This window comes from Marmota marmota, unplaced genomic scaffold, assembly GCF_001458135.2.
Source record: "Marmota marmota marmota unplaced genomic scaffold, marMar, whole genome shotgun sequence".
Lineage (NCBI taxonomy): Eukaryota > Metazoa > Chordata > Mammalia > Rodentia > Sciuridae > Marmota > Marmota marmota.
The window spans coordinates 62,832,625-62,841,138 of NW_025999968.1; the positions used below are offsets into that span (position 1 = coordinate 62,832,625).

The following is an 8,514-nucleotide window of genomic DNA, read 5'->3' on the forward strand; positions in this document are numbered from 1 at the left end:
GGGGGGTGGTAAGACACCTTCAGAGGAACCCCCGGAGCTCAGATTTCTCATCTGAAAACCTGCAGGCCAGGGGAACAGGAGCAACAGTTTTTAGAGACATTAAAGAAAAGAACTCTCAACCCAGATTTCTATATCCATGAAAGGAAAATAAAGACATTCTTAGATGAAGGAAAACTAAGGGAATTTGTTCCCAGAAAACATAGTGGAAATAAATCATCGTAGGCAAAAGGGAAATGATCCCAGAGAGAAACCTGGAAACTTAGAAATGAAGACAGAGCAGTGGAAAGGAGAAGTATCAGGGCAAACACCACTGACCACTTTTTTCTTAAGTTCCTTCGAACGCATCAAACACAAAACTTGCAACACGGTCTGGTGGGTTTTCGACATACGGAGATGTAAACTACAAGACCAGCACAGCACCAAGGGGTGGGGCACACAGGAAGGGGCAGAGTTGCCAGCTGTCTCTGCACTCCCCTGGGAGACAGCGAGGGTTGTGGGTGTCAGAATCCCTGGAGCATCAGCCAAGAGCCAATGGATGAACTAAGATGTGACGTATAAATATCTATGCAACTCATAACTGCACAGGAAAACGGGAAACAGGAGGCAAACGGAAAACAAAACTGAACAGCCTGCCTGACTCCAGCCATTTCATAATCACACGGAGTCCAAGACAAATGCAGGCCGGTGGGGTCTTTAAAACCTGACCCGAGTGGGCTGGGGCTGTCGCTCAGTGGTAGAGCACTTACCTAGCACCTGTGAGGCACTGGGTTCGATTCTCAGCACTGCATAAACATAAATAAATAAAATCAAGGTGCTGTATCCATCTTCAACTAATAAATAAATAAATAAGTGACCCAACTCTGCTGCCCATATGAAACTCATTTTGCAGGTGGTGATGCAGGTAGGATAAAGGGAAGGGGTCGGAAAGATGCACCATTCAAATTCCAGCCCAGAGAAATCTGAGTGACCGGATGCCTGCACGGCGGCTGTGCAGCACGGACAGCTGTGGTGGTGTCCAGATGGCACTCCATGACAGAGCTCTGTCCAGAGGAAGCCGGGGCAGTCCCAAGTGTCTGTGAACCCAGCAGGAGTTCAGGGAAGGAGGTGGTCTGTGAAGCCAAGGCTGGCCCCTGGGGAAGGAAGGTCACTCGGGGGGGGGCGAAGCTGGGGACCTGCAGCAGTAGGAGGCGGAACACAGCTCAGTTTGGGAAGTGTGGGGCTCGCTGGGCTGTGGCCATGGGTGGATGCGACGGCACAGGAGGCAAGAGGGGCCAGGCAAGCATCCAATGACAGCAGGAGCCATCCAGCAAGAGGGGACCCGGCCAGGCTGGGGTGTGCAGGGGACAGTGAGGACCCTGGACTTCCTGCAGGACATTGACCTGCTCAGGGAGGCCCCCTGAGGACAGGACAGCCCTTCCTGACCTTGTGTCCCTTTGCAGACCCTGTTCCACTGTCCCCACTTGGTACTTGTCCCTCACCCCACATGTGATGCACGTCTGGAGTCAGAGGCTGCTGGCTTTTCTTGATGTGAGGGTCCAACAAGTACTTGGAGCTTTAATACAAAATCCAGGCCTGGCCAAGTCAGGGGAGACCACAGCTCGGAGGAGCACGAGAGAGTGGTGGCTGGAGAAGGCCGTGGCGGGGCGCCGGGCTGGAGGGCCGGTCCCCAGAGCCCTGCTAGCTTAGAGCCACTGCAGCTTCTTTGGAGGGGGAGTCGTGCTGGTCCAGGCTAGGAGTTCGGGTACGTTCTACCTGCACCTGCTGAGGAGCAGCTCCAGCGGGCACCAGGCCACCGTCTCCTGGCCTCTCAGCTTCGGCAAGCAGCCTTCTGGGCTCCTCTATGCCCTGGGCCAGCTAGAAGGTCCATTCCCACCTTCTGGGCAGCGCCTTCTAGAAACGGCCTAGTGGGGGGCTTTGCTGTGGATGGACGGTGGGGCTCCCTGTGCAGAGGGTGCATGACCTGCCTTCCAGAACGCTGGGTCAGCTCCAGAGAAGAGCAGGCCAGCAGCAGGCAGGACAAGAGGGGACCCTGGAGGTCCAGCCTGGGCCGAGCGGGCAGCCAGGGGTGCACCGAAAGGAGAAGGGAGACTGTTCCCCTCCCCTCCCATCCAGAGCACTGTCCTGTGTCCCCGCCTCGCTTTACCCAGCCACCCTCCCCACACAGCCCAAGAGCAGGGCAGGGGCTTCTTGGTGACAGGAGTGCTGTGGTTTGGGTGTGAAGGTTGGCCCCAGTGCAGCCAGGTTCGGAGAGGGAGCCCTTTGAGCAGTGATTGGACCCTGAGGGCCCTGACTCCTCAGGGCACTAACACATTCATGGGTTCACACTGAAGTGCGTTGGGGGCAGGGGCTTTGTTATAACAGCACAACCCCCAGGAGGTCTGCTTCACTACTGTGCTCCCTACCATAACGCTTCCTGGCCACCATAAGGTGAGTGCCTTCCTCTGTCACAGGCTATGATGTTTCCCTCATCACAGGCTCCAGAACAAGGACCAAGGACCCTGCTGGGGATGTAGGTCAGTGGTAGAGCACCGCCCAACCATGGACTGAAACCTATAAAATCGTAAGCCATGATAAATCTCTTCTCTTTTTAAATTGTTGTTCTCAGGCATTTTGTCACAGCAATGGTCAGCTGAGTAATACCGGTAGGAGGCTGGAAAGTCCCACCGAGGAAACCCCATCTGCACAGAGGCTGAAGGTTAAGAGGCTCCCGTGGTGGAGGATGTGCGGCAGGGGCCCAGGCCCAGTGCACAGAGGTGCTGGGCTAGCACTGAGGGAAGGCTGGAGGCTGAGCCTGGGGGCCTGGTGAGGGAGGAGAACTGAGAGGCCAGCACCACCCTCAGAGGCACCAGTGGTCCAGTCCAGCAGAGGAACAGGGAGAGGAATGAGCTGTCAGCCCAGAGCCAGGACACACTTGGTCCCTGGAGAACTCTACGTGTGAGCGGAGCAGAGCTGGTCAGCCTGCGGGGCCTCAGCCTCCTTCTCTGGCTTTGCTTTTCTGGCCCCTCCCCACCTCCCCTCCCCAGTGGCTGGCGCCTGGCTCTCCCTCCTGACCAGCCCTGCCTTTGGCTGTCTCTGCCCCCAGGTCGCCTCTTCTTTGTTTCTGACTCCTTCCCCCAGTGACTTCCTCCTGCAGGGTGGAATCAGGCAGAGGCGGGAGGCGGGGCTGGCAGGAGGCAGGGCGTAGGAGGGGTGAGCCCAGAAACCCACGGGGCTCTGGGTGAGCTCCGGAGTTCTCCCTGGATCCCCTGAGCCACACAAGACAGGCAGGGGAGACCCCAGGCCTGGGGGTGCTGGGCGGCCGGTGAGTGCAGGGAAGAGATGGGGGTGAGCCTCTGCAGCCCCAGTCCTGACCGCTGCTCCCACAGCCAGCTCCCCACACAGCCAGGCCCAGGACAGGCACTTCCTCCCCACCCTTCCTCTCTGTGGCTTCTCCCTTTGTGGGAGGTAGCATCCTGCTTCCCTGTCTCACCCTAGGAGGTCTTGCTCCACCCCAGGAGGGGCTGGGGCTCAGGCCCAGTGCACAGAGGTGCTGGGCTGGCACTGAGGGGACCTGCATGGGACACCCAGCCCTCATCGGACACAGCCGAGCTGACACTCCTCACATGTGGAGAATTATTCTGAGAAGTGTTTTTCAGACCTGTGAGGGGGTGGGGTGGGGGAGACTTGGGTCTGATTCAAAGGAAATTGAGCAAGGAGAAAAATTAAGCAATTATCAACTCTGGAGGAAAACCAAAAAGTTGAATAAGGAAGATCATGTCATTGCAGTGTGTCCATATGGGCCAGCAATGAATGCATTCACATGATTAGAATAACAAAATTAGACATGAGTTAAAAATAAAACTGGGACACAGCTCTTTGGTGGTAGAAAGGGAACTAATGCCTTCCGGAAGGTCATAATGCTTTTCTGCCATTCAAACCTGATTCTTCTCTCTACTATAGAGGCCTGTGTAGGGGCTGACCTGTGTGGGGGCTGAAGGTTAGATGGGGTGCCTAAGCCTAGCCCAGGCCCAGTCTGGCCTGGGGGCTCTGCCTGCACTCAGTGTCACTTCTCTTTCTGGTTCTAACCAAATCACCATTTCCTGTTCAATGTGTGGGTTCCAGGAACCCCCAGACTGCCTTGAAATTCTTCAGGACTGGGTGCCCCTGCGTGACGAGCCGTGCGTCCACCCCCACGACTCTGTTCCCACTTTCTCAGCTCTTGGCCTGGCTGGGGGCAGGAGGGATGAACGACGGTGGAGCCTGACCTGGGTCTGACGGCCCACGAACAATGATGCACCTGCAGACACTCAGGGCCCTTCCTTCTCTGGCTGCGAGGACTGGTGAGGGCACAGGGCAGGGTCCTGCGGAGGGGCTCAGTGAACACAAAGTCGAAGTCAGTAAGACAAGTGAGTCTCAGTCCAGTTCTCTGGAGCCTTCCTAGAATCACGGTGATGTAATGGGTAAGAATCAAAAGCTCCCCCTCGCTTCCCAGAGGCAGTCAAGTGGTGGTGAAGGCCTGGGCCACTTCCTCGCTGCAGGGCCTGGCCGGCTGGGCCAGCACACAGGAGGGCTGTGTTGGCACCAGCGTGGAGGACAGCAAAGTGGGGACAGAGTTGGGAACCCAACGCTGACGCCTCCCACGTGTCTCCCTCTCTCCACGACCCTGTCTGGACCTCTCCCACCAGTTTCTCCTCCTCCCCAAGGGGACCCGAAGCTCCATCTGGCTCCCCAGTCCCCCAGGATACCCCGGGTGGTGCTCCAGTCTCTGCCTGTCTGGGCCCAGGGGTGGCAGTGCGGCCAGGAGGGCGTCTCTCCCTACCCTCGCCCTTCTGGGGGCCCTCATCCTGCAGGGCTTCCCAGAGGATTGCCACCCATCTTCCCCTCCTCCCCCGGGAAGCCCTGCAGGCTAGAGACTGCCTCTCTCTCCTTCTCCCCTTAGGTCCTGGCGGAAACGAAGGAGCTGCAGCGGGGCCCAGGCAGCCAGGGCAGGATGGCGACCGAGGAGGTCGGGGCAGGGCCGGACCGAGGAGCGTGGAGAGGGTCTTCTGATGAGGCCCCCTTCCTGCTTGATGAAAGACCGCGTGGACTCGTGGGGACCTGAGGAGCAGACACTTCTGCACTCGTGCTCCCAAGCAGGGGACCCAATAGAAAAACTAAAACAGACACGGGGACACGGGGGACACCAACCTATAACAGCGAGGAGCACGGGGACAGGGAGGAGATAAGGATGGGAGGAAACTCCAGAGACCATAAAAGGAACAGGCCCAACTCCCCACCAGACTCCCAGCTCTGGGGCCTTCTCTCCCGAGAAGTCTCCCTCTGTATCTTTTGTCTTTCAACAAACCTGCTTCTGCTGCTGTCTCTGTGTCCTGTTCTTCAATTCTTTGCTGAACAGAGACAATGAACCCACACCCCTAGATGGTAAAAGAGACGCCCCAGGGCTGGGCGGCTCCTGGCACACAGAGCTGAGCAGGTGAGCAGTGACCTCCCGGCTGTAGAAAGCTGGGCTGCAGTGTGGGCAGCTGGCCGCACCTCCCCAGGTCAGCTCTGGATGTCCCCTTTTTACATCCGTAAGAGGGGGTGAGGTACCTGCTGGAGCAGGTGACTTATTGGAAATTCCCAGAGGACACATGGGGTGGGGTCAGGGCCCAGCAGCCTGGCATGCAAGGTAGGATAGGGCTGGAAGTCCCTCTAGATGACTGGGCCTGACCCAGAGGCTGTCCCCATGGGGTGAGGCTGAGGTCGAGCCGGCCTCCAGCAGGGCATGTTCTCTCTCATGTGGGTGTGACCCTCTCGTAGAGAGTGACTCACTGGAGGTCCCACAGGGGAGGGCTGGGCTAATGGCCAGAAGACCTCACCCCTTCACACTTGAGCAACGGTGGAAATCCCAGGTCCGTAAAGGCCGAAAGCCGGTTGGGCATGGAGGTGCGAGCCTGTAATCTTAGCAACTCAGGAGGCTGAGGCAGGAGGATCAAGTCCAGGCCAGCCTCAGCATCTAGGCAAGGCCCCAAACAACTCAGTGAGACCCTGTGTCTAAATAAAATACAAAAAGGGCTGGGATGTGGCTCAGTGGTAAGTGCCCTGGGGTTCAATCCTCAGTATTAAAAAAAAAAAAAAAAGTCTGCATATGGACAGGGAGAACACAAGGCCCTGGGTGGCCACCATGCCCTGCGCAGCCCTGGACAATGGTGTCGGATTTCAACATTCTCAAACAGTTTTCTGTGTTTCCCAGCTACCCACAATGCCATGTATTCCCAATATATTCAGAAAAGGATGTTGTTACAAATCAGTTCATCAAACCCTAAGACAGACCCAGAAGGACCCAGACCCAGAAGCCAGCCCCCTGTCTAGTTCAGAAGAGGGTGGCAGGGAGGGAAGGAGAGGACAGCCTGTGCTGGGCCTCCCTCCGCCCAGGCACTGTCCCCCTCTTCCACTGCCCTCTTCCTCCCACGCCCCACTGCTTCCTCCTGACCACCCCAGCATCCAACTCGAGTCTTCTGGGTTATTTTTACCCCAGGGGTTTCCAAAGGTGGGAACTTCACAGCCCAGCACCAGGCGGGAGGGGCTCCATCTGCTGCGGACTGGGTCCCAGGTAGGCAGAAGTGACCCCCAGAAGCCAAGTGGTAGGCCACCCTGTGGACTAGGATGTGGGGAGGACGGGTGACCAACAGGACATAGAAACTCACTGTCTTTGCTTGTCTGTTTGTCTTGTATGGAGGGTCGAATTCAGGGCCTCGAACAGGCTGGGGGGGCCTCTGCCAAGGGGCCATATCCCAGGCCTTCTTATTTTGAGGCAGGTCTTGCTAAGGTGCCCAGGCCGGCCTCAACCTCACCATCCTCCTGCCTCGGTTTCCTGAGAAGCTGGGGTCACAGGTGTGTGCCATGGTGCCTGGTCATGGTTTTTCACCCAGCTGTCTTCTCCCAGCCCAGCCTGCCAGGCCCTGCCTGGTCAGTCTGGTCCTGGAGACCAAGTCAGCTCGCCTGGCAGTGCAGAGGCGGCACGGAGGTTGGCCACAGCAGGTGCCAGCACCACCACCTGGCACAGGGGGCACACCCAGGCCTGGTGGCTGCTGGGAAGCAGCTGGGGCGTCTCCGCAGCATCAGCCCTGGTGGAGCTGGGCTGTGGGACTTGTTCTATACCTCAGTCTCCCAACCTGCAGCCCAGAGAGGAGCTCACGGCCAGCAGGGCAGGGGCAGGCCTGGGCAGCTGACCCTGGAGGCTGCTGTGAAGCCAGAAGAGGCAGTCAGTGTACATGGGTAAATCAAGTCAGGTCATCAAGGAGGCCCGTTTTGAGTGAGTCCAGCAAGTTGGAGACTGTCCCCTGAGGGACTGAAAGGCTAATTCCTTCAGAGCCCTCCCTCCACCCTCATCAAGAACCTGTCCTTGGGACTGGGGTGTAGCTCAGTGGTAGAGCGCCCGCCTCACAAGTGGGGGGCCCGGGGTTCGATCCTCAGCACCACACTAAAAAAATAAATAAATAAAATAAAGGTATTGTGTCCAACTACAACTAAAAAGTAAATATTAAAAAAAAAAAAAGAACCTGTCCCTGTTCCAACCTGTTGCCAAGGTAGCCTGTCCCAGGAATCGCCCCCCCCCCTACTGGGAGCCACAGGTTGTTAATGGTGTGTCCTGGGCTGCTCCACCTGCCCTTCCCCCTTCAGCCCACCTGGCTCCCACCTTTGGCCATCCCACGGAGCATTCCTGGGCCTAGTCACGTCCACAGGAAGGAGAGAGAGAGGGGAAGAGGGCAGGAGAACAAGGAAGCCTAGGACTTATAAAAAGGCGGAACTCCTCGCCTCTTGGGATACCAGGACACCAGCTATGGCCCCTTCTCCCTCCGGGGAGGAGTCTATGTGACCCCTTTTTAAATAAGCCCTGCTTCACATGCTTGCCTCGACGTGCTTCTCCAATGTTCAGACTTCAACATGTGGGGAGCAGGTCTGGTCACCATAACCTGCGGTTTACATGCCCTCGGTTCCCAGAGCAGCTTCCTCTGGCTTGCCGGTTGGTCCCAAAGAAGGGGCCAGGGAGAGGCTGACCCCTGCCCTGAGCAGGACTTTGCTCCCTGCCGGCTGCAGCAGGGGAGGACCTGGGCGTCTGCTAGCAGTGCCCACTCTGAGGGTGCCACTTCCCATCCAAGTCTACTGAGCTCGCTGCTGCTGGAGAGGCTTCCTGGGGCTTACTCGTGGGTCCTCAAAGACCCTCCTTGAAGCCCCTTGTAGATGGGGAAGCAAGCTCGGGAAGGCCGGGCCTTGGCCAAGTCTCCTGAGGCCGGAGGCGGAGCAGGAAACCCACTCTCCAAGCCTGGCTGACCCCTGGGGGGTGGATGGGAGCCTTCCTCCCGGGAAAGAGAGACGGGCCCGGGGCCTGTCTTCAGCCCGCAGCCCGCAGCCCGCTGGGCGCTGCTCTCCGGGAGGGGAAGCCTGGAACCCGGCAGGTGGAAGGGGCGCTTGGGCCCTCTGGGCCGCTGGCCTTGAGCAGCCCTGGGCGGAGCTGCCCGCGGCCCTGGGCGGGAGGAGCAGCCAGGCGAGGAG

General features: G+C 58.1%; 1 long non-coding RNA gene across 2 annotated transcripts; it reads left to right on the plus strand.

Moving 5' to 3' along the window:
* Positions 1–2,222: 2,222 nt before the first annotated feature.
* On the plus strand, positions 2,223–5,338 carry LOC125616994. 2 transcript variants are annotated; one of them, XR_007347856.1, is made up of 3 exons: positions 2,227–3,301; positions 4,102–4,439; positions 4,919–5,338. It is a non-coding gene; the product is annotated as an uncharacterized LOC125616994 (long non-coding RNA). The 2 variants fall into 2 exon arrangements; XR_007347855.1 differs by having other exon boundaries at positions 2,223–3,301; positions 4,102–5,338.
* Positions 5,339–8,514: the final 3,176 nt, after the last annotated feature.